The sequence below is a fragment of the Grus americana genome, chromosome 14 (genome assembly GCF_028858705.1).
Source record: "Grus americana isolate bGruAme1 chromosome 14, bGruAme1.mat, whole genome shotgun sequence".
Classification (NCBI taxonomy): domain Eukaryota; kingdom Metazoa; phylum Chordata; class Aves; order Gruiformes; family Gruidae; genus Grus; species Grus americana.
Window position 1 is genome coordinate 21,146,753 of NC_072865.1, and position 24,591 is coordinate 21,171,343.

The 24,591-nt window shown below is 62.8% G+C and overlaps 1 protein-coding gene across 1 annotated transcript in view; it reads left to right on the plus strand.

Annotated features, from left to right (window-relative positions):
- Positions 1–6,989: 6,989 nt before the first annotated feature.
- Positions 6,990–24,591, plus strand: part of CXXC5 (CXXC finger protein 5) — a 38,757-nt gene continuing 21,155 nt past the window's right edge. Inside the window, exon 1 of the mRNA XM_054842182.1 lies at positions 6,990–7,118. The gene's annotated coding sequence lies outside the window, so the exon portion shown is untranslated. The remainder of the gene's footprint in view (positions 7,119–24,591) is intronic.

A 24,591-nucleotide genomic window follows, 5' to 3' on the forward strand; every position in this document is an offset into this window, starting at 1 on the left:
GGGGTCACAGAGAGCTTCCTGGGGAAAAGGCAGCTTCTTCATCAGCAGAAGAGTGGGTGAGCACTGGCTCCTGCTTTTCAGGTGGCTGCACAAGGTGTCTCCCACAAGACCTTGAATGGACCCTTGCATGTCTCAGCTTGCCCAAGAATTTGGTTCTGCCCTTGCAGTTGAACTCTGATGTTGAAGGGTCTCTTGAAGATGGAGCGAGGAGAAATATGTTGGAGGTTTCTTAGGTGGTTAGGGATGTGATGTGAGAGACATGCAGTTCTTGCTCAGCCCCTAAGCTTCCTTTCTGGAGGAAGAGTCATCTGGAGGTAACGGGTCCTTTTGACATCTTCCAATCCATTACAGGCTGCAGATCGGCATAACGGTGGCATCAGCCTGGATGATGGATGGTGTTTAGGTGATCAAGGGGGGACAGCTTCCTATACCCATAGAGTCAGATCTGTCAGCTTCTTTCAATAGCATCGATCACACATTGCTGCTGATGTCTTTTATGGGTGGTAAATGGGAGCAGAGAGGAGTGCGGTGGGCTTGGGGCACTGCTGCAGCGTGTAAGAGGGAGTGATTGTTCCTCAGGTGGAAGATGGTGGAGCAGGGCAAAGGAGCTCAACCCAAGCAAAGTACCATTTGAGTAGTCCTTTCCGCAAGGAAGGGTGTGCACGGCTCATGTCCCTTTTCTCAGAGGCCTCGTGACCATGGGAGGTGACAGCATCCCTTGCTACCAGCCTGTCTCAGCCTCACTCAGACTTTCTTGCTGCCAAACTGGGTACTCAGTGGGGTGACCCGTCCTGCCTCCGCAGGGATGTGACGGATGATAGGGGTTTTCCTGAGGAGCCCGGGTTTTCCTAAGCCCTTAGGATTAAACCCTGTTCTGAGGTTACCGTGCTTCTGGGGCTCCTGACAGATTCATTTCTTCAGAGCATCCCTCCAGGTTGGTGTCCTCGCTGGCAAGGGGCTATGCTCCCAGGGCTCCTGGTGGGCCACCTCCCCAAAATGATCCCTGCCATGGTGCAAAGGGTTCCCTGTAACATGGGGATGGTCCCCTGCTTAAGCAATCCAGAGATCATCTCCTTCTCCTGTGCCCATGGACATTGCTGGCTGCTGGCCCACGTACACCAACGCGTCTGGAAGGATGCTGCCATGAACCGGGTCTTACGCTACAAGCTCCAGGCCATGGCTTCTCTGTGGCCTTCAATAAAGCACAGGCGTGCTCTGATGAGACTCATCATCATCCTCAGGAACCCAAACCCCCGAGGCTGCCTGCTGAGGCTGCCTGCCAGGAAGGTGTATGGGCAAGACCTGGGGTGCAGGCAGCATGGAGGTTGGTGTGCTGGGCAGAAGGCGATGTCCTGGCTGCCATACTGACGAGGAGGAGGCCAGCACAGCTTTCACAGCGGTTTCTCTACAACTCCTGACTCAAACATACCCACATTAGCTTTTGCCATAAGTAACTTCTGATATTTCCTAGGGAAATCATTAACTTGAACGTATTTTTCTAAAATCGCGGTTGCCCTGACCCATCGATGTTTGCTTGTCTGGGTGGATGGCTGCTGCAGGCAGAAGCGGTTTGAAAAGCCCCAGCCAGCCCCACAGTGGGGCTTGCGAGGAGGGACCATGTCCTCTTGTCCCAAATGCTGGGGCTGAAGGGCCTTGTCCCACCACAGGACTGATGCTGGATTCGAGATGGTGACACAGCGCTGGCCAGGAGATGAAACATGGGAGGACACGAGTGGAGCAGGAATAATTTTCCCTCTGAGTCTGGCTTGCTCTGCCTTTCAGCTCCCACCTGAAGGGCAACCACCCTGGTCTGAGAACGGGTGTTTTCATGCCACTAGTGTCTTCCCAGACCTGGCTGCTGAGCAGCAGCTTGGGGCGAGCCAAAAATCTGCAGGCGCTAGGAAAGCTCCCTTGTTAATGTGACCCAGGCCCAGCGTCCCCTGCCTGGCCGTGCATCGTGGTGCTTGCCTGTCCCTCTCCCGTTGGCAGGGCTTGGGCAGCGCTTCCATAAACCCCCGGCAGCAGATGTAGGCAGCAGGAGCCACCAGGAAGGCATCCGAGCCGTGCCGACGTGCCCCGGCCCTGTGGCTGCCCGTCCTGCCTGCGCAGGCAGATGGCTTTTGCAGGGCGCTCCGGATGTTGGAGCGAGGCTATTTTGGACCATGTGGGCGTCTGAATTCCAGGCGAATCCCCGGCTCAAAAAAAAAAAAAGAAAACCCAACAAAAACCCCAACCCCCCAGTGCCTGCCAGGGTCCCCGGAGCTGGAGACGCTGCAGCTCCAGTGTCCTCGTAGCTCTCCTGCCGCCTGGCAAGTAGGCGTGCCCGCCGCTACGCCCGCTCGCCCGGCAGCCCGCCCGGCGCACGGCCCCCCCGGCTCCCCCAGCCCCCGTCCCGTCCCGCCTGCTCGTCCTGTTCCCGGCAGAGGCTCCGTGCCGGGGCAGCCGGGTGTCCCTTGGCACCGATGTGAGCAGCCCCTCGGCCCCCCGAAAGGGCTGATTTGGGGGGGGGGGTGTGGGTGTGTGTCTCGCCTTGCCTCCCTGCTGCGGGCGGGGGGGATGCTCGCCCCCCCCCCCCCCCCCGGCCGCGCCGCGGTGGGAGCGGGCAGGGGGAAGGCGGCCGCCTGCCCTTCTCCCAACCGCCGCCGTGGCGTCTGTTTGCTTTGAGGCCCGGGTCCCTCCTGCCAGGACATTCCCGGGCAGCGGCTGCTGCCGTTTGCGGAGCAGCCGGGGGGACAGACGGCCCGGGCTGCACCGCACTCCGCCCTCCGCCCCCCGCTGCAAAGGCCAGCCCCGCACCCGCGTCCCGCTCCCCTAACCCCCCGGACCCAGGCTGGGCTTCCACGAGGGGCATGAACCATGCAGCAACCCCGTGGGCAGCAGGGGCTCGTGTCCCCGTGCGTGTGTCCCCCACGACCATCCCCCCAAGCCCTTTCCAGGAAGGGGTGGCCAGTCCCGTGTCTCCCCCCCCCCCCGCCCCGCCGAGCGGGGCCGGCGTGAGCCGCTGCGGCCAGAGCCCGCGTGGGGGACAGCTGGGGTTAAAAATTAACACAGAGCCTCAATTAGCGGCGGCAGGGGCCGGCCGGGGGCCACGTGCTGCTCGGGGCACCCCCTTCCTGGGACGAGGGCTTTTGCAGCCGGGAAGGTGGGCACTCCCGTGGCCCCCCGCCCCGGGGACGAGGGGATGCCATGTCCCCTGGGCTTGGCTGGGCTCAGGCAGAGCCCCGTGCCCCCCCGGGGCAGCCCGTGGCAGCTGGCCGAGCGTGATGGTGGGTCACTCTGAGCCCAGGCGCGGGGGGCACGCTCTCTGTGGTTGGCACCCAAAAAATGCCAGCTGCTGCAGCTCCCCTTGCCGGCACCATCGGGGCCAAGGGGAGCAAGCTGGTTTCTAAAAATACAAGGGGTTTGTGCCAGCCTGACTCCAACTTGCCGGGACAGGGGGGGTCTCCTGGCACAGCATCCAGAGGAGCTCATCCAGCTTCCCAGTGCTGTGTCCCACCAGGTTCCCCATCCCAGGGGCTGAAGGAATCCAGCCCCCTCCCCAAAATCAGGCATGTCACCAAGGTCTGGGGCGCCCCGAGAAGCGTCTGGCTGGATTTGGGTCCCCTCCACCAGGAGACGCCCCGCACCCGGCGCGGAGGAGGTGACAAGCGAGTGCCAGCTCTGTAACCCACTTGGATGGCAGCGGCCTGGCTGAGGGGGTTTGGGTTGGGTGTTTTGGAGCGTGTTTGCACTCCGGAGGCTGTCGGGACGTGTCTCCGGCTCACGCAGCCTTGGCAGCCCTCCAGCTGCTGTCCCATAGTGCCCTGCTGCCACCCGGGGGGGCCATGGACCTGCGTGACCCCCACCTCACTGCCGCAGGGTCGGCCTGCCCAGCATCACCTCCACGTGCTGTATCCCTCTCCGAATTATTCCCGGCCTCTGCCTGGAGCCGGGCAGAGGTCCCGGATTCGCTCCCTGGCCAGGGAGGAGGCAGCACAGACCCCGCTGTGGGAGCCTTGTGCCCAGCATGGCGGGGAAGATTTTGGCACCAGTTCTGGCAGGCAGAGACCGGAGGCAGCGCTGCTGTTTGCAGGCAGGCTTTCCACCCTTGCCATCCGTTCCTGTCCCCTGTGGCCTCCATCCCCCATCTACCATGCCCTCTATCCTGCCCCCCTTGCCTTCCATCCCTGTCCCCCTCACTCCCCATCCCTGTCCCCCTCACCCTCCATCACTGTCCCCCTCACCTTCCATCCCCGGCCCATCATCCTCCATCCCTGTCCCATTTGCCCTCCAACCTCGTCCCTGCCATCCTCCATCCCCAGCCCCCTCACTCTTCATCCCTGTCCCTGCCATCTGCTGTCCCTGTCCCCCTCACCCTCCGTCCTTGCGCCTCTCACCCTCCATCCCCATCCCCTTTGCCCTCCATCCCTGTTCCCCTGTCCCCCACAGCCCCCAGCACGCCAAGGGATAAGGGTCCAGTAGCAGGATGGAGGCTCACGGGCCACATCCCCAGGAGGATGCCCTTGTCCCTGTGCCACGGGGATGTGCCAGTTTGGGGGCACTGGGGGACCATGTCCTCCCCAGGGCTGGGGCACTGGGTGCTGGGCAGTGGGTACCAACTCGAGGATGCTGGGGAGCCTGGAGGTTTGCTGGGGAGCACTGGGCTGGAGCCTCAGCTTTGCTGCTGTCACTGTAAGCAAGTCCCTGCTTGGCTCTGTGCCTCAGTTTCCCCTCTCTTAGAGGACTTCAGCTTTCAATAAAGGCGATTTTCGTTCATGTGAGTTTTCCACACGTGCTGAGCAGTGAAATCCCGCTGCAGCCAGGAGAGGACCTTTGGTGGGCAGCAAACTCCAGGAGCAACCACTGTGGGCCCTGCCTTTGCAAGGGGGACATCAGTGCCCTGCAGCTTGTGGTGGCATCAGGGGATCAGGGTGCACGCGAGTCCTTAAAAATAGCAAGAAAAGGGCAAATGAAACTCCCTGGGTGAAGCCCACCTGAGTGAGAAGGTGTTGTACGCTGGGCAGCATCGCCGGTGTTGCCGCAACCGGGCTGTGGCGGCTGGGGTGCGATGTTGGTGGGATGCTGTCCCCTCTTCTGCGTCACTGGTGCCACCCGCGTCCTGCGCGCCTGGCACGAGGCTCTTCCGCTGCCTTTTTTTGGGGGTGAGAGGCTGAATGGCAGAGGCAGGCAGGCGAGGAGCACTGGGGAGGGCGAGCAGAGGAGCTGAGGGTGCCGAGCTGGGGCCGGCAGCGATGCCAGCCGGGGACCAGGCACAAGGGGTGCCCAGGAGGACGGAGCAGTGCCCCCCCACATCGCTGCCCCCCAGGAGGGACATTTTTGGGAAGCCAGAGCATCGTCACAGCACCTGTGTTTGAAAATCTCAGTTGCTAAATATGTGAAAGGCGCATAATTAACGAGATATGGATCAAATACAACCAGCGCATCCGTGCTGCTCGCCCCCCCCCAATCTTAGATTTTTTTGTTTCATTTTGAGGCAGGAGAGGGGTGGGAAGCGATTTCGCATTCCTGTGAAAAAAAAAAAAATCAACGGCAACACAAACCCAGTTTCATTTTTGTCAGGTTTCTGCTTTCGGGAGGTTTTGGGTATTTTGCTGGCAACCGAAAAGGCTGTAGGAATTGGGGGTGGTGGGTTTTTTTTGGGCTGTTTGTCTCTGGAAAGCTGCTCTCAGCTGAGGAGTGGGGGTTTAATGAATTTTTTAAACTTCCAATTTTTCAGTGCCCACCCCTCAAAGGGAAAAAAAAAAAAAGAAAAGAAATCTCCCCCCCAGCAGCACAAAAAAAATTCCTACCAAAAAGTTGAGTAGAAAACTTCTGGGCCAAGCATGTCCCCCCCGCAGGGGCCAAACCTCGGGGGGATTTATCCACTGCCTCCGGGGGACTTATCGGTAGCATCGATTATCTGCTGTTTGTTCAGGGGGATTCCAACCGCTGATGCACCCTGGGGACCGGCAAGGTCCCTCCCGGTGGTGGTGGCAGGCTCGGGGGCTGCGGTTGGGGTCCCCCACCCCCGGAGCCAAGCAAAGCTCCCTGTGGACCCAGGCGCAGTGGGGGGGCTCTGCACCCCGCTGGTCCCCCCCCTGCACCCCAGGCACCCGGGGGATGACCCTCACTTCTGTGCCCCGCTGTCAGCCACACTCCACGGGGGGGGACGGGGACGACAGAGGCATGTGGGCACATGCGTAGGGACACCCCACGGTGGGGACAGAGGGATGGGGTGCATGCAAGGAGGCACCCCGGGGGGGACAGAAGGATGGGGCACATGTTGGGGGGCATCCCCTGGGGGGTATAGAAGGATGGGGCACTCCACAGAGGGGACAGAGAGGTGGGGAACACTCTGGGGTCACCCCACGGGGGGACAGAGGGAAGGGGGCCACCTGCCGAGGTGAAGTTTCATGGAATGGGGGCTGGAGGAGCACCCTGGGGTGCCACCCCACGGAGCACATGGATGGTGGGGCGCAGGGCAGGGTGACACCCCTGGGGCTGGACGGGAACAGGCACGTGGGGGGGGCAGGGGGGCACGGGGAAACACACAGGGATGTCACCTCTCGGGGCAGAGGGGGGCGGGGGAGGGACAGCGGGGGCGTGGGGGGGACACTCGGCTGACACCCCATTGGGGACGGGAGCAGATTGGGGGGGCACGGTGGGGTGACACTCGTGGGGGCAGGTGGGAAACGGGGGGGGGGGGCACACCATGGTGACACCCGGGGGTGGGCAGGTGAGACACGGGAGCCACAGTAGGGTGAAACCCGTGGGGGGGCAGATGGGATACGGGGGGCACACTCCCGCACCACCCGCGGGGGGCGGATGGCACATGCCGGGGCACGGCGGGGTGACACGCGTGGGAGCAACCAGAACACGGGGGGGGGGCAGGTATGTGTGTGTTACACCGCGATGGGGGTCGGGCGAGTCGCGGGGGGGTGGTGGTGGGGGTGTGCAGCGGGCGGCGCGCGCGTGGGGCGGCGGGGGGCGCGCGCGGCGCGGCGCGGCGTGGCTGGGCGCGCGGGGCGGTCCGGTCCGGTCCGGGTTTTGCCGGCAGCCGCGGGCAGCGGCGGCGGCGGCGGCAGCGCCGTGCAGCGATTCGGGGGCTGTGCACTCCCAGAGCGAGCGGCGATGTGGAGGTGGGTGTGCGGCGGCGGCGAGGCACCGTGCCCGCCTCGGCTCCCCTCTCGCCGGGCCCCCCCCCCCCCCGCCCCGCGTCCCCGGCGCCGGGCAGGTGCTGAACCCCCCACCCCCCTTCCTTCCCTCCCCCGGCTCCCGGGCAGCCCCCGCCGCTCCCGGCAGCGCTGCCCGCAGCGGCGGCGGCTCCCGGACCGCCGGTAGGTGCCGGCCCCCGGGGCCGCTCCGGCGGGCGGCGGCGGAGTTGGGGTGCGCGGGGTGGGGGGTGCTGGAGAAGGCGGAGGGGGGGTGTGTGGAAGAAAAAGTTTGGCGGGGGGCGGCTGCGGCTCGCCCCGCTCCGCCCGGCGCCGTTACCGGGCTGCCCGCGGCGGCGGCGGGGCGCGGAGCTGGCCGCCTGCCCGCGCCGGGGCCCGGCCGGTGCTGCCTGCGCGGCGCCCGAGCGGCCCTGCCGCTTCCCGGGGGGGGGGCGGCGGGGTAACGAGCAAAGTTTTTCTCGGTGCGGCTGAACCCCCCGCCGCCCCCTTCCCCGTCCCCTTTTCCCGGTACCCCGCACCCCGGCGGGGATGCTGTGGGAGCCGGGGGGGAGGGATGGGGGCGAGCCCCCCCCCCCCCCCCCCGCCCCGCCGCCCCGGGCCGCCGCGGCATCGCCCGGTGGTTTCCCGGGTGACAATGGTGGCGGCGGGGCCGGGGGGCGGCGGGGGCGGCCGCTCTGGCAGCGCCGCGGCGCCAGAGGGAGGCGGCGCGCCCCGGGCAGCGGGCAGCGCGCGGGGCCGGCCGTTGCCACCCGCGGCGGATCTCGCGTGGGGGAGCGGTGGCGGGGGGGAGCCCCCACCCGGCGCCTGTCGCTTGCAGCGGCCCCTCCGCGCTCGGGTGTCTCCCCCCCGCCCCGCCGTGGGTTGCTCTCGCCTCCCCCGGGGTAGCGCCGGGCTTCAGCGGCAGTTTGGCTCCTCCATCGGTGACCGGCAGCCGGGTGGCCGTGGGAGCGGCGCCGCTCGCCATCGCCCAGCCATGTGCAACAACTAACCCAACTTTATTATCCCCCTCCCCTTCCCAAGTAATCCCCCCCCCGCCCTGGTTCGCCGTCAGCTGGGATTCCCAAACCTCCCGCTCCCCCCAGCTCCGGCAGGGAGGGCACCCATCGCACCCCGAGACCCAGAGATCCAGCCGGATCGCTGTGGCCGCTGTGTAATATCCCCCGTATGCGCCCGGCACGGGTGCTGCCAGCTCCAAAGCCATCATGGGGTTCGTGAGTGATGCCTGAACGGTGGGATTATGGCACCAAACTCTGCCGAATCGTGGCCCCACAGGCCCCATGGTGGTGTTGTGGTTTTTTTTTTTCCCCCTCTTATTTTATTTTTATTATTACTATTTTTTTTTCCACCGCATCCGTCAACCGGCGACGTCCTTCTTGCGGGCCCGTGTTTGCTTTGGGTCGGTTTATTCTTTGCTGGGATGATTGATTAGGGAGAGAAGGAGGGGGGGTGGGATGTGGATGGGGGGGGCAAAGCGCCGCCGCCCGCCCCGCTCCGCATCCCACGCATAAACAAAGCTGCGCACACATCCTGCGATAACGGATCACATGTGTGCGCCGTGCCGTCGCCCCTGACCCCGGCCGGGCAACCTTTACCCCCCGCTGTCCGCTCTCTGCAAGCGACCCCGGGGGGGGGGGGGAATGATCGGGGGGCTGACGTGCTGTGGGGATGGGGGGGTTTGAGGGAGGGTTTGGGGAAGGGGGGGATGCACAAGCCCGGCTACCTGGGGCGTGGGGCCGGAGCCGGCGGAAGTTTTGTTTCTCTGGAAACGGGCCCTTGCTGTGTCAGCAGCCCCTTTGTGCTGCTTTGTCCGTTCCCCCCCCGGCCCCCTCGCCCAGCGGCGGGGCCACACCTGGGGCTGCAGAGGGACGGGCCCCCCCCCCCCCCCCCGCTCCCCATCCCCTCGCTGCTCCCTCCGGGGAGTTGAGTTGCATCCCCCTCCCCGGGAGGGCAGCAGGGTTGAGATGAGGAGGGGTCAGATGCGAAGGCGGGGGGGGGAGGGCAAGGTGGTGACCCTCCAAAGGTACTGCTCAGCGGGAGCGTGCGTAGGCATGGAAACGCTTCTCCGTCCGTCTGTCCGTCCGTGTCTCCTTAAAATTTCTATCCGGAAAAGCTTTGCAGAACCATCTTCTCTAGCAGCACCCCTGTTCCCGGCATCCAGACCCGGCAGGCACGCCAGCTCTCGCCTCCCCGGCAGTGCTGGCGGCTCTTGCCACCGCATCGAATTCAAATCGGTCGCGGCATCACGTGGGCTGAGCCTCGAACCTGAAAAGTGTCACCGCGCGTGGCTGCTCCGGCTCCCGGCGGATACCCACCGAAGGCCTGGCAAACCCAGGATGCCGGTAGTGGCATCACCCTGACAATGCCGCCCGGCGAGCTGGCAGATGTCGCGCCCTGACCTCGGGGCCAGCGTCGGGGTGTGCGTGCGTGGGGGGCATGATGACGGGACGACAGGGACGCACTGGCGTGTGACAACAAAAGCAAAGTAACAAAGGACCCGCCGGTGGCGCTCAGAAGTTCGTCCCGGCCCCCCGCCGCGGCCGTCCGGCGCCGTTCGGGGATTTGGTGGCCTCGTGGGCAGGGAGGGGGCTCTGCGTGTTTGCCGGCCGGGGGGGATGCAGGCAGGGGTTTGGGGGGGGGGTGTTTGTGCCGGGCGCTGTGCACACACACACACACGCACCCCCCCCCGCCTCCGTGGGAAGGAGGCAGGAGGCAGCCGAGTCGTCCTTGACATGGATTTTGTGGTGGAGATGCGGGCTGCCGGCGCCGTGCTGCCAGGCGTCTGCCTGTACCTCCTGCCCGTGGCGCAAGGTGGGCGGGCAAGGGAGAGGGGCTCTGGGCGCTGTGCCCCAAAGTTCAGCCTCTCCCTCCTCTTCCTCCTCCTCAGCAAAGGTGGGTGGAGGGGGAGATGCGATGGGGACACAGGGTGGGGTGTTTTGGGGATCCCCCACCCTGGGGGTCCCTCGCCCACCAGCATCCCCGGTGACACCAGGGCTGTTCCAGGCTGTGGCCGGGCAGGTGTCGGCGGTGCAGGTGCTGCTTGCCTGGGACCTGGGGACCCTGCGGGACTTGGGGGTGGTGTCCTCTCCCCAAAACTGTCCCTTCTGCCATGGCTGCTGCTGGGGGGCTGGGAGGAGGGCCGGACCCTGGGTGCTGGGCCCTGGCAGCCAGCATCCCCTGACACCTCCTGCTGTGGCTGCCCAAGGCTCGGCCAAGGCTGGGTCAGGCCCCGGCTGGTCCAGGACCCTTCGCCTCCGTTACCCCCCAGCAGGGACATTCCCCGGGGTGGCAGGAGCGGGTGCTGCCTCTCCTCGCCCTGCCAGTGCATTTGTTTTCCCAAACCCGGCCGTAGGAACAACCTCTTGATTAAGTGTATTAATAGTTAAACTTCCAGCTCATAGCTTAAACTCACCAGACCACGAAAAGCTCCCTCCTTTACTCATGCTCTGTTGCTCAACTAAAATATTGCACTCCAAAGGGTTGGGTTTTTTTTCTTTTTCCCTCCTTTTCCCCTGACTCGACTTTGACTCCTGGGAAGGTGGGGGGTCTCGCAGGGCTTCCCCGCCTGGGGGGAACCCCGGTTGTCCCCGCTGCCCCCCGCAGCCACCCCTCTGCGAAGTGCCTGGGCAGGAAGGCTGGGGGGGGGCTTGCCTGGCCAGGTGTCCCCCCATTGAATGGGGCTCTTGAGGCCCAACCAGGCTGAGGAGGAGGATGGGAACCAGCATCTTGCGGAAATGGTGGCCTCCTGCGCTGGTGGGGACACGGGGACAGGCTGTGGTGTCTGGGATGGGATGGAGCTGCTGGTGGTAGCGGGTGTGTGGGATCAGCGGTTTCCTGCCAGGCAGGCGATGGGGCAGGAGGAACCGTGGGCGGTTCAGCCACGCCAAGTGCTGGGGGCCTGCAGCGGGGTGGGGGCATCCCCCAGTTGCAGCACAGCCTGGGGACGGGTGGGTTGGGAGCAGCCCTGCGGAGAAGGACTGGGGGATACTGGTGGGTGGCAGATGGGACATGAGCCGGCACTGCACTCGCAGAAAAGCCAGTTGCATCCTGGGCTGCATCACCGGCAGTGTGGCCAGCAGGTCGAGGAGGGGATGCTCCTCTGCTCCACTCTGGTGGGACCCCCCTGGGGCACTGCATCCAGCTCTGGGGTCCCCAGCACAAGGCAGACATGGAGCTGTGAGAGCGGGGCCAGAGGAGGCCACCAAAATGGTCCGAGGGCTGGAACAGCTCTGTGATGGCTGAGAGAGCTGGGGTTGTTCAGCCTGGAGAAGAGAAGGCTCCGGGGAGACCTTACTGCTGCCTTTCAATACGTACAGGGGGCTTATAAGAAAGACGGAGAGAGACTTTTCTCCAGGGCCTGTAGTGACAGGACAAGGGGCAACAGTTTTAAACTGCAAGAGGGCAGGGTTAGGTTGGACATAGGGAAAAAATGTTTTACGATGAGGGTGCTGAGGCCCTGGCACAGGTTGCCCAGAGAAGCTGTGGCTGCCCCTGGCTCCCTGGCAGTGTTCAAGGCCAGGTTGGATGGGGCTTTGGGCAACCTGGGCTAGTGGAGGGTGTCCCTGCCCATGGCAGGGGTGGGACTGGATGGGCTGTGAGGTTTCTTCCCACCCAAACTGGTCTGGGATTTGATGAAAGGGGACAGTGGCATAGGATGGACAAGAGGGAAGAGCAGAGGGGTGGCTGGAGGAGGAACCAGCCAGGAAAGCCCGGGCCCAGACCAGTAGGGAGCAAACGCGTGGGTTTGCTCCCGCTCAGGCGCAGCTCTGCCATGGGGAGCGGGGCAGGATCAGGCCTGCAGCAGACTTTGCCTTCACCAGAGGGACCTGCCCTGGTGGGGAGGTGGGCTGTGACTCCTTGTGCTGGGGAAGCCGCTGGGGGAGCATCAGGGCACGGGGGTGAGGAGCAGCCTGTGTCCCCGTCCATGCGCCGTGTCCCTTGGGATGCTGCAGTGTTGGAGCCCTAGGAGAGCTCCGTGGAGAGCCAGGCAGCAGGATGGTGTGACCCCAGTGAGTGGCTGAGGGTGACCTGTGGGTCCCATCACCTTTGGAAGAGTCCAAAGGGCACATTTTACCCTGGCCAATGGCCCTTGGGTGCCTGAAGACCAGTGTCAAAAGAAGCTTTTTTGTCCATCAAACATCTCAACCCTGATGGTGTGAATGTGCCATGGAGCCCACCCTCGCCATGCCCAATATTCTCTCCTTTTGGGGCACTGCAGGGCTGGGGAGGGCGCATCGATAACGTCTTTGGAATGGTTTCATCCTGGCTTGCAAGCAGGTGGAAGGCATGGACTGTCTGAGATGACAGCCCTTGTGCACATGGGTGGCAGCCTGTTATTGTGTGAATAAAAGGATTTTTAAGGTCACAAGGTTTTCAAGAGGCTGCCTCGGTGTCTCTGGTTTCTACCCATCCATCATTATGGCATTGAAAAGGGACTTGAATAACGGCCCTGCTGTGTCCACCTTGTGAAGGCTTGGTTCCCAGGCTGTGGTCCTCCCTTGGGATTTGTGGGTCCAGCTCTATGTCCTCGTACTCAAACAGTGTCGCTCCTACCAAAGCACCTTCCATTGCCTGAACTTGGATGTCCTTTGTGCTGGGAGGATGAGGACCCGACACCTCCACAGAGTGATGCCTATGGCACGGTGGCCCAGGCGTGGGAAGGTACGTGTTGGCCTCAACCCTGGAACTGGTGGCAAAGAAAGAAAATGCCGTTTTCTGATTTTCCAGGCAGGATATGCTTTTCCATCTCCGCTCTCCCGGTTCAGAGAGCTGGGAGCTGGAAAAGGGCTTAGGTCACTGGCACTGCCCCATGTCAGTGCTGCAATACACTTCTTCAGGGAGCACAATGTGGGCGATGGATGGGACCTGCGCCATGGTGTGAGATGTAGCCTGTCATTTCTGGGTCACTTCTGAGATGGGCTTCATCCCAAGGATCTGGTTGTCACCTTCAGGGCACTGGCTACTGAGTGGTGGCAGGGCTGGGGAATGGTGCTGTCTTGGCCCCACGGGTGGTGAGGTGCTTCTGTGTGATTCCAGTGGGTTCTGGGTGGCTGCTGCCACCCATGAGACCCCAGCTGACCCCGGCATATGTTTGCTCTGTGCTTGTTGGGCTTCCTGGGGATGGCCCAGGCTTGAGCGAAGGCTGAGTTTGTTCTCTGGTATGATGAGATGGGGCATGGTCACTTCCGGTGTCCTCTGGTGCTGCTGCTTCTCGTCATCTCTTGGTTTGCTGGTGGTTGCCCGCTGTTGGAAGGTAGCCCTGGTCTTGCCTGTGGCTGTGGCTTGAGGAATGTTTCATTTTTGGCTTTACAAACCCATCTTGAGGTCATTCCTCTGCTCTAGCTCTTCATAGGGATATCTGGGCAATATCCGTCTCCCACAGTCTTCTGTATGGGAGTCTTTGGCTGTGCCCAAACAAGCAACGCAGCTCCATCCACTCAGACCCCAGGTGGTCTCTTGGTGTCCCCAAGGGTCCTGGGGTCACTGGTTCTCACCTATTTTTGCTCAGACTCGCCCATGTGGCTTTGGTGCCTCTTTGTCTCCCTCAGAGGCCAGCTGAGAAAAGAGGTTTGGGGTCCAGGTCTGAGCCCTGAGTCTCTCACTTGAACATCCTGAAGGCTGAGGGGTTCTCACTTGAACATCCTGACCCTGAAGGGTCCCAAGTGTTTGGAGATCCAGGTGCTCTCAGCTCTGCAGCCTCCGTGCCCTGTAGACTCTTGTCCACTGCGTCTGCTTGCTGTTTGGAGACAGGTTCCTGCTCTCTAGCCTCTCCTGGAGCTGGAGCATGGCTGGGGAGGACCATTCGTGCCTAAGGACTGTTGATGTCTTGGGGATGGCTTGAGATCCTTTGATGCTGGTGCAAAGCCTGATGGAGGGAGGTCTACACCCGTGGGAGGTGCAGACCAGCGCTCTGCCCTCTGCTTTGCAGGAGTCTGTCTTTGGGTCCAGGTCAAGTGTGTCTGCAGATGTTGCTTGGAGGCTGTGTGGGGTCTTGCCTCCTTTCATAGACTCATAGAATGGTTTGGGTTGGAAAGGACCTCCAAAGATCATCTAGTCCAACCCCCCCTCAGACGACCTAGGGACATCTTTCACTAGATCATGTTGCTCAAAGCCCCGTCCAACATGACTTTGGACACTTCCAATGATGGGGCATCCACAACTCCTCTGGGCAACCTGTTCCAGTGTCTCACCACCCTCATTGTAAAACATTTCTTCCCTATGTCCAACCAGTCCCTTCCCTCCTTCAGTTTAAACCCGTTGCCCCTTGTCCTGTCACTACAGACCTTGGTAGAAAGTCTTCCTCTGTCTTTCCTGTAAGCCCCTTTATATGGTGAAAGGTCTTTCAGCAGGTCCAGGTCTGGACTGGGCCACAAGGAGGTGAGGGGTGGAAGCGGCTGGTGGCCGGGATGTGGCAGCAGGCTTGCAGACAGCCAGGGCAGCCGAACCCAGGGCTGCGAGTGCCGGGCTGGGTTGTTCTTCCCCACCTTCCCATCCCGCATCCCTGCGTGCTGGGCTGGCATCGCAGCAGGGAGGTAGATCCCAGGCACCCATCGCTCCCGGGGTCCCCACAGCTGCCCTCTGTCCCTGCGCCCCGCTGCCAGCCAGGGACTTTTCCCCCAGTTCCCGCAGCCGGTGGGAGTGAGCGGCCAAGGATGGCTGGCTCCGGGAGCGCTCCTCTTGCCCTCTGCTTTACCTTCTGCATCTCGCTAATCTGATGACCAGAGGTATGCGAAGCATTTCAAATATGGCCTCGTTAGCTGGCTCCGGACAGAGCACGCAAGAGGCGTTTCTTCACACTCCTATTCCAGCCGGCTGTTGCCGTTCCCTCCTCCCACGGGCATCCCGCTGCTGTTTGCCCCGTGCCGGCTGGGATTGGCACGGCCGGTCGAGCCCATGCTGCCCGGCGGAGGGATGGATGTGTCCCTCTGCGGGTCAGCTCTGCGCCTGCGGCCGTGGGGGGACGCCGGGTCCCACGGTGGTTTGAGAGCGTTGCTGGGTGCGTGGGCGAGGGGCGGGTGCGTGCAGATGCTGGGATGCGGGATGTCCCCTCTGCCTGCAGCCTCGGCGGTGCCCAAGCCTCCCGCAGCACGCCCAGCCCGTGGGAACGACCTGGAGGGGCACCCCGGGGCACATGTGGTGGGGGTCTTGGGGGGTCCCAGGGAGTCCCCTGGGAGCAGTGGGGTCTCTGAAAGGCACCGGGGTGGGGGACGCAGCACGGTGGGTGCTGGCCCTGGTGGGAAGCACCCAGCATGGGGAGCGGACCCGGAGGGGGATGTAGTGCAGCTCTGGGCACAGGGGAGAGGGGCCCTGGGGTCCCCAGGGAATGGGGTGCTCCCCAAGGAGACTGCAGCCCGGCTCCGGCTGGCTCTCCAGGGTGGTCCTTGTGGTGCTGTGCCCGCAAGGGTGCCGTGGCCCCCACCTCGGGTCCTGTGCCTTTGCCTGACCTCCCCCCTTGGCATGGTGAGCGGAGCATCCTGTCCGTCTGCCCATCCCTGTCCGTCTGTGCCTCCCCACGCCCTCCGTGCACATCACTGGCTCGGCACACCGTGCTGCCCGCCGGAAGGGGCCCCATTGCCGACGGCGCTGCTGTGCTTCCGCCCGGCCCCAGCCGCCTGCCCGCAGCGCTGGTGCTGGTGGGGACCCTCTGCTGTCGACGTCCCCAGCGTCCCCTGCCTTGCTGCGGCGGCAGTGGGAGCCCGGCAGCATCTCCCCGCTCTGCTGAAGGAGCTATTTAAAGCTGGGACGGGGGGGAGAAAAATAGATGTAGAAGGTGATGAGGGTGGCTCCGGCTGCCCTTGGGGACAGCTGGCCTGGCGTCGGCGTCCCTGGGGAGGGGACGCCATGGCCTGGCACGGCCCGGCACGGCCCCGGCAGGGCTGGGAGCTCGACGCCAGGCGTTTGCGCTTTAATGCATCAGGACAGCTTGCAAATTCCAGCCTGGCGCGGCAAGGTGCCGGCCGCGGTCGAGCGTGCGCTGTGTCGCGGCCGAGAGGGCCGCGCTGCCATAACCGGTTAGCTTGCTGGCTGCCGGTGGGGCGCGAAGGCTGGTGGGGGGCTGGGGGCCGGGACCGGGACCGGGCTGCAGGCAGCCCCTGCCTCCCACCGTGCCGGGGTGGGCTCTGCACAGCCCCTTGCTGCAGCCGAGGCAGGGGGCAGCCCCGGTGCGGCGGTGGCATGGCATTGGCCTGAGAAGGGCAGGTCTGCAGGGACCCCTGTCCCCCTTGTTCCCCCTTTCTGCAGAGTCCCTTGTCCCCCCCCATCTTCAGACCTGTCTGCAGGGACCCCATCTTCCCTTCTGCAGTGCCCTGCGTCCCCTGCTGTGCCCCCTCTTCTGCAGGGACCCATGCCCCTCTGTATGCAGGACCCCTGTCCCCTCTTCTGCATGGACCCCTGTCCCCCTCCCCATTTGCAGGGACCCTGTCCCCCATTCTGCAGTGCCGTGCCTTTCTGCAGAGCCTCCTGCCCCACTTCTGCAATGACTCCTGCCCCCATCTTCAGGGGCCCTCGTCTGCAGAGCCCCCCGTACCCCTCTTCTGCAGGGCCCCCGTCCCCCCTGTCCACAGAGACCCTTGTTCCCCTTCTGCAGAGCCCTGTGTCCCCCCACATCTGCAGACCCCCTGTCCCCCCATCGGCAGAGCGCGTGACCCCCCCAGCACCGATGAGGACCTGCAGGCGGTTCAAGGGCAGCCTGTGCCGTCTGAGTCCCTGGGGAAAGGGGGTGCCCCATCATCTCTACACATGGGGAAACTGAGGCAGGGAAGGGCAGCGCTGCTGCCCACACCCCTGGCTGGGGACCAGCGGCAGGGGATGCTCCTGGGGGTCCCTGTGCATCTCAGCTGTTGGGTAGTGCAAACTGGTGGTGGATAGTTTTCCACCAAATCCTTTCTAAGAGGCGGTTTCTCCTCCTTTCCCTAAATATTTCCTAAATGTTTGAGCCTGTCAGTTGAGCCCAGACCCACAGGCTTTGCCTCCATTGCCCGGGGTGCCCGCATCTCCCCGCCACTGCGTCGCCTCCCTTCTCCCCATCCTCACATTCGGGTTCCTTAAATAAAAAAGCCTTTAAAAACATGTATTGGCCACCTTGCTGGGAAAAACCGGAGTCACCCTGAGCGCTAAACCCGTGGCACCCAGGGCTCTGGGTGCTCCCCAGTCCTGCTCCTGCCGGGAGCAGCAGGCAGTCGCTGTGTCTCCGGCCGGCGGAGGATGGGGCTTTTTTTCTTTGCGAAGGCGTTGGGGGATTAGTGAGAGGATTAGTAAATATGACCCCAGGTAAAGATTAAGACCAAAAAAAAAAAAAAGGAAAAAAGGTGTTTTTTTTCCCCCATGCTGATGCACCGTGAAGATTAAACTGGGATGAATTCAGGCAGTGGCCGGCGGTTTGTTTAGGGGTGGGGAGTGACAGGGAGGGGTGAGGGGACAGGGTGGTGATGGGGGCTGTGTCTGCAGATCTGGAGATGCCAGAGCTGGGGGAATGGGGGAGCGGCAGGCTGGCGGCAGGTCCCCGGGGGTCCCCAGGGGCCGGGGCTGCCTGTGGCTGGTGCTGGCTGCAGGCAGCCAGAACTGGCAGCGGGTGATGGGGACGGTGTTTTTTGGGTGGGACACGTGTCTTGGTAACCACAGCCAGCCTAATCCTGGAAATTACTGGCACTGGGCTGTGGGGTGGTGGCTGCAGCAGCTCATCCCAAAGGCTGATAACACAGCAGATAGGGCTGGGAAACACCCCCGGCAGCCGGGAAGAAGTGCCCCCGATGCCCGCAGCTGCCCCCATTAAAGGTGGGACATGCTCTCGTCCCTCCTGAGCTCCCCAGGCTGCATCCCACAAACCGTCCCACCATGCAACTGCCTCTGATGAGACCTGGTGCTGAATACTCGGGCGATAGAGCTCCTCGCCAGGCCAGGCTCCCCTCCCTTGGTGGCTCTGGGCCGTGGGGCTGGGAGGGATCCCAGTGGAGTCCTAGCAATGTCGGCATCCCTGGTGGTGACAGTCCCCTGGGAAGCACTGGGAAGGGGGAACAAGGGGTCTCCTCCAGGACACGGAGGGTCCCCGCTGCGCTGGGGACATCTCTCCTCCCACAGGCATCTGGGAGGGGACCGACTTCCCTGCCATGGTGGTCCTGCATCCCTTTGGTGATGGACGGGAGAGATGCTGAGACTAGAGGCAAAGGAACTTGGGGAGACCCCAATTGAGGAGACCCCCCCCATGGCTGTCCTGCCTTTCTGAAGGACCACACGACCAGTACGTGTACTGGGAGGAAACTGGAGTGGCCTCTCTGGGGAGGATGGGCAGTGGTGACCCTGGGGCAGCTGTGTCCCTGTCCCTTCTCCTCCCTGTCCGTCCAGGGCAGGGCTGGCCCCTGGAGAATTCCTCTCCTGGGAGCCCAGACCTCTCCCCTGGCTCCATGGGTGCTCCGGGGGTGAAGCAGAGCCAGCCCTGCTTCGGGCACCTCCCGGCAGGGTTCACCCCTCTGTGAAGGGCTGAGCCTTTTTTGGGGGCTGAGCACTGGCTCAGTGGTCAAACATTGTTTCGGGGGGCTGAGCACTGGCTTGGGAATCAAGCATCATTTTGGGGAGGGGCTGAGCACCAGTTTGGGGGGGCTGAGCACTGGTTTGGGAGACAACCGTTGTTTTAGGGGGCTAAGGACCAGCTTGGGGGTCGAGCACCACTTTGGGGTGTTGAGCACTGGGTCAGGGGGCTGAGCACTGTTTCGATGGACTGAGCGCTGGCTCGGGGGCCAAGCACCGTTCTGGAGGGCTAAGCACTGTCTTGGAGGTCAAGCACTGTTTTGGGGGGTTGAGCACAGGTTTGGGGGTCAAGCACTATTTTCAGGGGCTGAGCACCAGTTTGAGGTCTGAGCACTGGCTTAGGGGTCGAGCACCATTTTGGGGGGCTGAGCACAAGCTCAAGGGTCAAGTGCCGGTTCAGCGCTGGCTTGGAGGGGCTAAGCAGTGGCTTGCGGGTTGAGCACCTGTTTGGGGGGCTGAGCACCGTTTCAGTGGGCTGAGCACTGGCTCAGGGACTGAGTGCCAGTTTGGCGGGGCTGAGCAATGGCTCACAGGGTCTGAGCGCTGGTTCTGGGGTCGAGCTCCAGTTCAAAGGGCTGAGCACCGTCTTGGGGGTCAAGCACTGTCTCAGGGGCTGAGCGGGTATGCAGATACCGTGCCACGGGGACTTTGGCGGGTCCGGCCACCGCTCGCTTGGGCGTTGCACAGCCTGCGGGGTTGGATCCAGCAGTGCAGACCAATGGGCAGCCAGTGGGCCAAATCCTGCTGAGAGTGCTGGGGGGCACATCCCGCTGAGGGTGCAGTCCTGCCTCGCACCCTGTGCTGCAATGCTGGGGGCTGGGTGTCTGGGGGGGGTGTTGCTGTTCCTTCTTGGCGGCCACGGGATGGGGAGTAGCACGAAAGCCGACTGTGCGTCCCTTCGCTGACCAAGTGTGTGGGTGCATCCCAGCACTTCCCGCCTTGGTTTCCCTTCTGCAGCAGAGCTCTTCCTGGGGTGTCCCCGCTGCCTCCTGCCCATGGGGGTTCAGTTGTCCGGCTGCTCTCCCACTGGGCTGCTGTGGGGCATCCCTGCCTGGACAGGCAGGGCAGGCAGGGACGGGAAGGAATGCCTCATCCCCACACCCCGCGGCAGGGCGGTGCTACCCTGGGCGATGCTGGGGTACCAGAGCATCCCTCTGAGTATTCCCTGGGAGCTCGGGTACGGTGGGGTGTGCTTGCAAGCCCTCGCCCGGCCAACTCCATGCTGGAGCCTGAGCCCGCTCTCCCGGTGACCCAGCAGCCATCACCGGGCCTTCTCCTGAAGCAGAGGTGCCCCTCGAGCTGGTACCCATGCTTGCACCATAGTGCTGGGGTGTGAGGGGGGGTGTGTGTGGGTGGGTGCGGGGAGCACTGTCCCCTTCCTGCTGAGCTGCTGCTGTCAGAGAGGGGAGAACCCCCCTCTGCAGGGGTCTGCAGGTCTGGGGCAGTGCAAGGAGGAGGTGAAGAGGAGCCTGAGGTGTCTCCCAGCCCCGGGGCAAGGAAGGGCACAAGCCCACTTTTGTTTTGCAGGCCACCTCAAACTCGGCCATCCTGGGGACCCGTCTGTCACCCTGCCCGCGCCAGGGATGGCAGCAGCTGCACGTTCCTCTCCGCCCCGGGGGACCCCAGGGGACAAGGCTTTTTCCTGGTGCCAGGGCTGTGTCCTGTCCCAGGGCTCGTCCCTCGTGCCACCCCTGTGGCAGCACCTGCGCTGGTAGCGCCGTCAGACTCCTCGCGGCGTTTCCTTTCTTTCCATGGGATGCAGCCCTCCTCCTCCTCCTCGGGGATGCTCCCTGCCATGGGGCCGGGCTCTCTCTGCGTCCCTTGGAGCGGGTCATGCTAGTGCCATGGGCTAGTGCCATGCTAGTGCCCCGTGGGCTTCCCGGGATGTGGTGGCACTGGGAGCCATGCGGGGTGTGATGATGGTAGGAGGAATCCCTCGTAGGAGAGGGAGGAGTGACACCAGTGGGGACATGGGTCTCACTGATCCCATCCTGGAGGACAAAAATCATCCTGCTCTTCCCTTCCCTGGCTGGCTTTGCCCTGAGATGCTGCTGCTGGCTGTATCCCCAGCTGCCCCCAAAGCTCTCCTGGGGGGGTGACCATGGGGCGAGGGGCCAGGGGTCTTCCTGTGCCCATCCCAAATGTGCCCAGGGACCCCATTCTGGAGCTGGAGTGGGTGCCCTGGAGCGAGGAGCAGCTCCTGGGTCCCTCAGGAGCGGGTACACCCCACCCGGCCCCGCTGCCCCTGAGCACCCGGCATCATTTATTTATCAGGTGGAAATAAAAGCAATTAAGGAGAAACTTGGAAGTATGGGGTTGGAAAAGGGCCCAGGGCTGCCCACACAGTTTGAAGGAGGGGGGCATGGGGGAGTGCCGGGGCAGAGACTGTCACCGGAGCGTAGGCAGGCACTGTGCAACACGGCTGGCTTTGTTGCTGGATGCAGGAAAACCTGTTTGCTCCCTGGCCCCTGCTGTGCACACTTGAACCGGGGTGGCCATGGGGTGAGGCATAGCACAAAAAAACGAATCTGGCTCCATTAGCGTGGGCACATCCCAGCCCTTCCCTGCCTCAGTTTCCCTCTGGCAGTGCAGCTCTTCCGGGGTCTCCCTGCTGCCTCCAGCTGCACTCCCGCCAGGCTGCTGCGGGGCATCCCTGCCCAAACAGGCAGGGCAGGCAGGGACAGGAAGGAACGCGGTGCCCTGTGACAGTGCGGTTGGTACCCTGGGCAATGCTGGGATGCCGAGAGCATCCCTCTGAGCATTCCCCTGGGAGGCTGACTGTAGGTGTGCACGGGGGGCTGGGCACTCCAAAAGACACAAATGCCCTGTGTTTTCAGGGCTGAGACTGCCCCAAACTCATCTCATGGGTGAAAATAGCTGAGGGATGAGGGGGATGCTCGGCTGCATCCCTGCCCAGCTCTCCTTCAGCTGCATCCCAGCTGCGGGGGCTGCCTTGCTCCGGAGGGACCCTCCAGCGGGGGCCCCCGGCTGGGCTTTGTGCCGGGGGGGCTGCGACGCGTAGGAAATCACGTGGCTTGGGGACCTGGGGCTTTACGGGAAGCGAGGGTTGAGGCAAGGGCTGGAGGGACCCGTGGTGGGCAGCTCCCGTCCCACCCGGGGGCAGCTTGGCCGGTGTTCAGCTCAGGTTTGGGCCCCCAAACCAGCTGCCCTGCGGCCGCTTCCCGGCAGGCGCGGGGTGATGGGTGGTGGTGGGGGGACGATGAGCCGCCATCCCTCCCCGGAGCAGATGGTCCCTCGGCAGCAAGCTGCCCCTTCCGCATCGATTACCCGGGCTGGCCGTTTAACGATTGCTTTCCGGGGTTAATTAAACTCTCCTTGCCGAGGGCTGCTGTGCGGCGGGGCCCTACCTGCCTGCAGCCCCGGTGGCCCCCCCAGAAAAAGGAGGGGGATGACTCTGTGGATGGAGCTGGGGTTTGTTTCCAAGCCAAACCTTGTCCTTAATATCCATCCCGGAGCGCAGCGGGCGTGCCGGGAGGATCACCGCCGCCGGCTGCTCTTCTCTCCAGGGCATCTGGAGCAAGGTCAGCTGCCGAGCCCGGCCGTATCTTGCTCCCCAGGCAGTCTGGGAGGCTGGAGGAGATGCTGCCCGGCATCTTCCCCCCCCCCCCCCGATCACAGGGTTTTTGGAAGCAGTCCCCACTACCTTGCTCCTGTAGGGTTTGGGCTGTGACTGACCGCGTCTCTATTTGCAATGATTTTGGAGAAAGGCGTCGAATATTTGGCAGCCGGACGGTGATTGTGGAGCAGTGTGGTTTGCAGAGCGGGTCGCCAGCCCTGCAATTATTGGGAGTTGCTGCTTCTCGCATATCTAAATGTGCCCTTTCAGTGGACGCTCTCGGTCGAAACTGCCATCTTTTGCCTCATTGTCAACCTCCGTGAGGTTACGCATCGTTTGCTGACTCACAGCCTCCTGCTCTAATTACTCGGCTCAGCTCCCTCCCCGGAGCCGCCCAGCCAGTCCCGGCACATCGCTTCCCGCAGCCGGGCTGCGCTGCTCACAGGGGGGCTGCGGCTGGGGCACCCTGTGCAAACCTCCTGCCTGCACCCGTCCCTGCCTGCGGGCATCACTCTGCGTCTCCGAGTGCGGCTGAAAGATGCTCCCATGGTTGCCTGCTGCAGCATCCCACCGCTCGCACCCCCCCACCCCACCTCCGGGATGGTTCTGGGGTACAGCCAGGGGCTGGTGGGTCCTGGCAGGACGAGCACATGGTATTGCCCGACCCATCATCCAGGCGCGATGCTGAGGGGTTTCAGGGCTGGCTGAAACCCTGCCGAGTGATGCTCGCTGCCGTGTGCACCCTCCGGGCTTCCCGCAAGCATCCTTGGCTCCCTGGGGTGAGTGGGAGCCCGGCCTCCCCCGCTCAGCGGCAGCGCCGGCTGGGACGAGCCGTGCACTAAACCCGTTAGCTGAGCCTCTTTGATCCCCATCTGATATGATCAGCCGGCCGGTAAGCTCTCAGCCGGGCCCAGCGTGATTTCCAGCGTCGCAGCGATTCGAACAGACGCCGCGATTACCGCCAGGGTCAGGCTGGTCTCAGTCCTGGTCCTGCTCCTCCGTGCTGGCTCGGGCTCCTGTCCGTCCAGAAACAAAGCTGCAAAGGAAAGGACCAGCTTTGTCCTTTATTATTATTATTTCTATCTATTATTTTTATTTTTTAAAATATCGCCCCATCCCGGGCTTGCCAACATGGTGTCGTGCTGGTGGGAAGAGCCTGCTCTCCACTCCGGCATCTCGCTTCTCAGAGGCTTGCACCTTCCAAGGAAAGGGGACCCAAACCCACCCATCCCAGCAAGCCAGATGGGTGCAGGGGCTCCAGTTGGCTTTAATGAATTTAATTTTTATCTCCTCATGCGTTCGGGTGGCAATATTGGGGTGGAAACGAGGTCTCTGCAAATCCATCTTGCTAACGGAGGTGAAACCAAGCCGGGTAATCCGGTGGTAACGACAGCACTCCGAGCCGGGTAATGCAGTCGTGCTTGCCTTGGAAGAGGAGATATTTTATTTATTTATATATCAAGAAAAAAACCCCCATATATGTGTTTGCACAGGCTTCTGTCTGTCACAGAATGGTACAACCACGCATCTTATCTTGTAAAGCCATATTTTGGCCCTTTTTTTTCCCCCAAGAAAGTGAATTTTAAGCACCGGGAGACAGTGATGGTTTCTTTGGAGCTGTTACGATCTGCCATGTACAATAAATCCGTCTTAGTTTGTGGATTATTGGCCCAATAGACCGTAACAGCTCTGTCAGCCCCTCCTGGCGTGCTGTGTCCGGCGAGCTCAGCCTTCTGTGGGTTTTCCTTTATTTTTTTATTTTTCAGCAGAAATTTCCTAAGGATTTTTCCATGCCGTGTGCGTGTACAGCAGCTGATATGGAAATCACAGGAGCTCAGTTGCGTGCCCAGGTTTTTTGATTTTTTTGGTGTGTGGTGGGGTTTTTTTCCTTTTTTTTTAATATATTTCCCCTCTGAAAATACCCGAAGGCACAAACCTGCATGCTGGAGTCCAAGCCCCCGAAATACGTTGACGCAGGAAGGCAGAGCTGTCCCTCCTGGAGCGCGGCAGGCTGGCGAGGGGCTGCCTCGGCAGCGCGGGTCGGGTTTGTCGGGGACAGGGTTTTGCTGCTTTCCAGCAGGATTTTCCCTGGACAGCCCCGTTTGGCTGGCTGTCGTTCCCGGTCCCCCGTGCTTGATCCAAGCCCGGAAAAACAGGATTTCCTGGGGATGGCGTGGGATGGCATGCCAGTCCCTTCATCCTCACCGGGCAGGGTGCTGGGTAGCACATGCTCGTGTCCACCCCCAGCCTGACTTTGAGGGGGGTCCTGAGCCCCTGGAGTGGGGGGAGCCTGCAGCTGCTCCTGCCCCAATCCCGCCTCGATCCCGCAGCCCCGGTCCCACA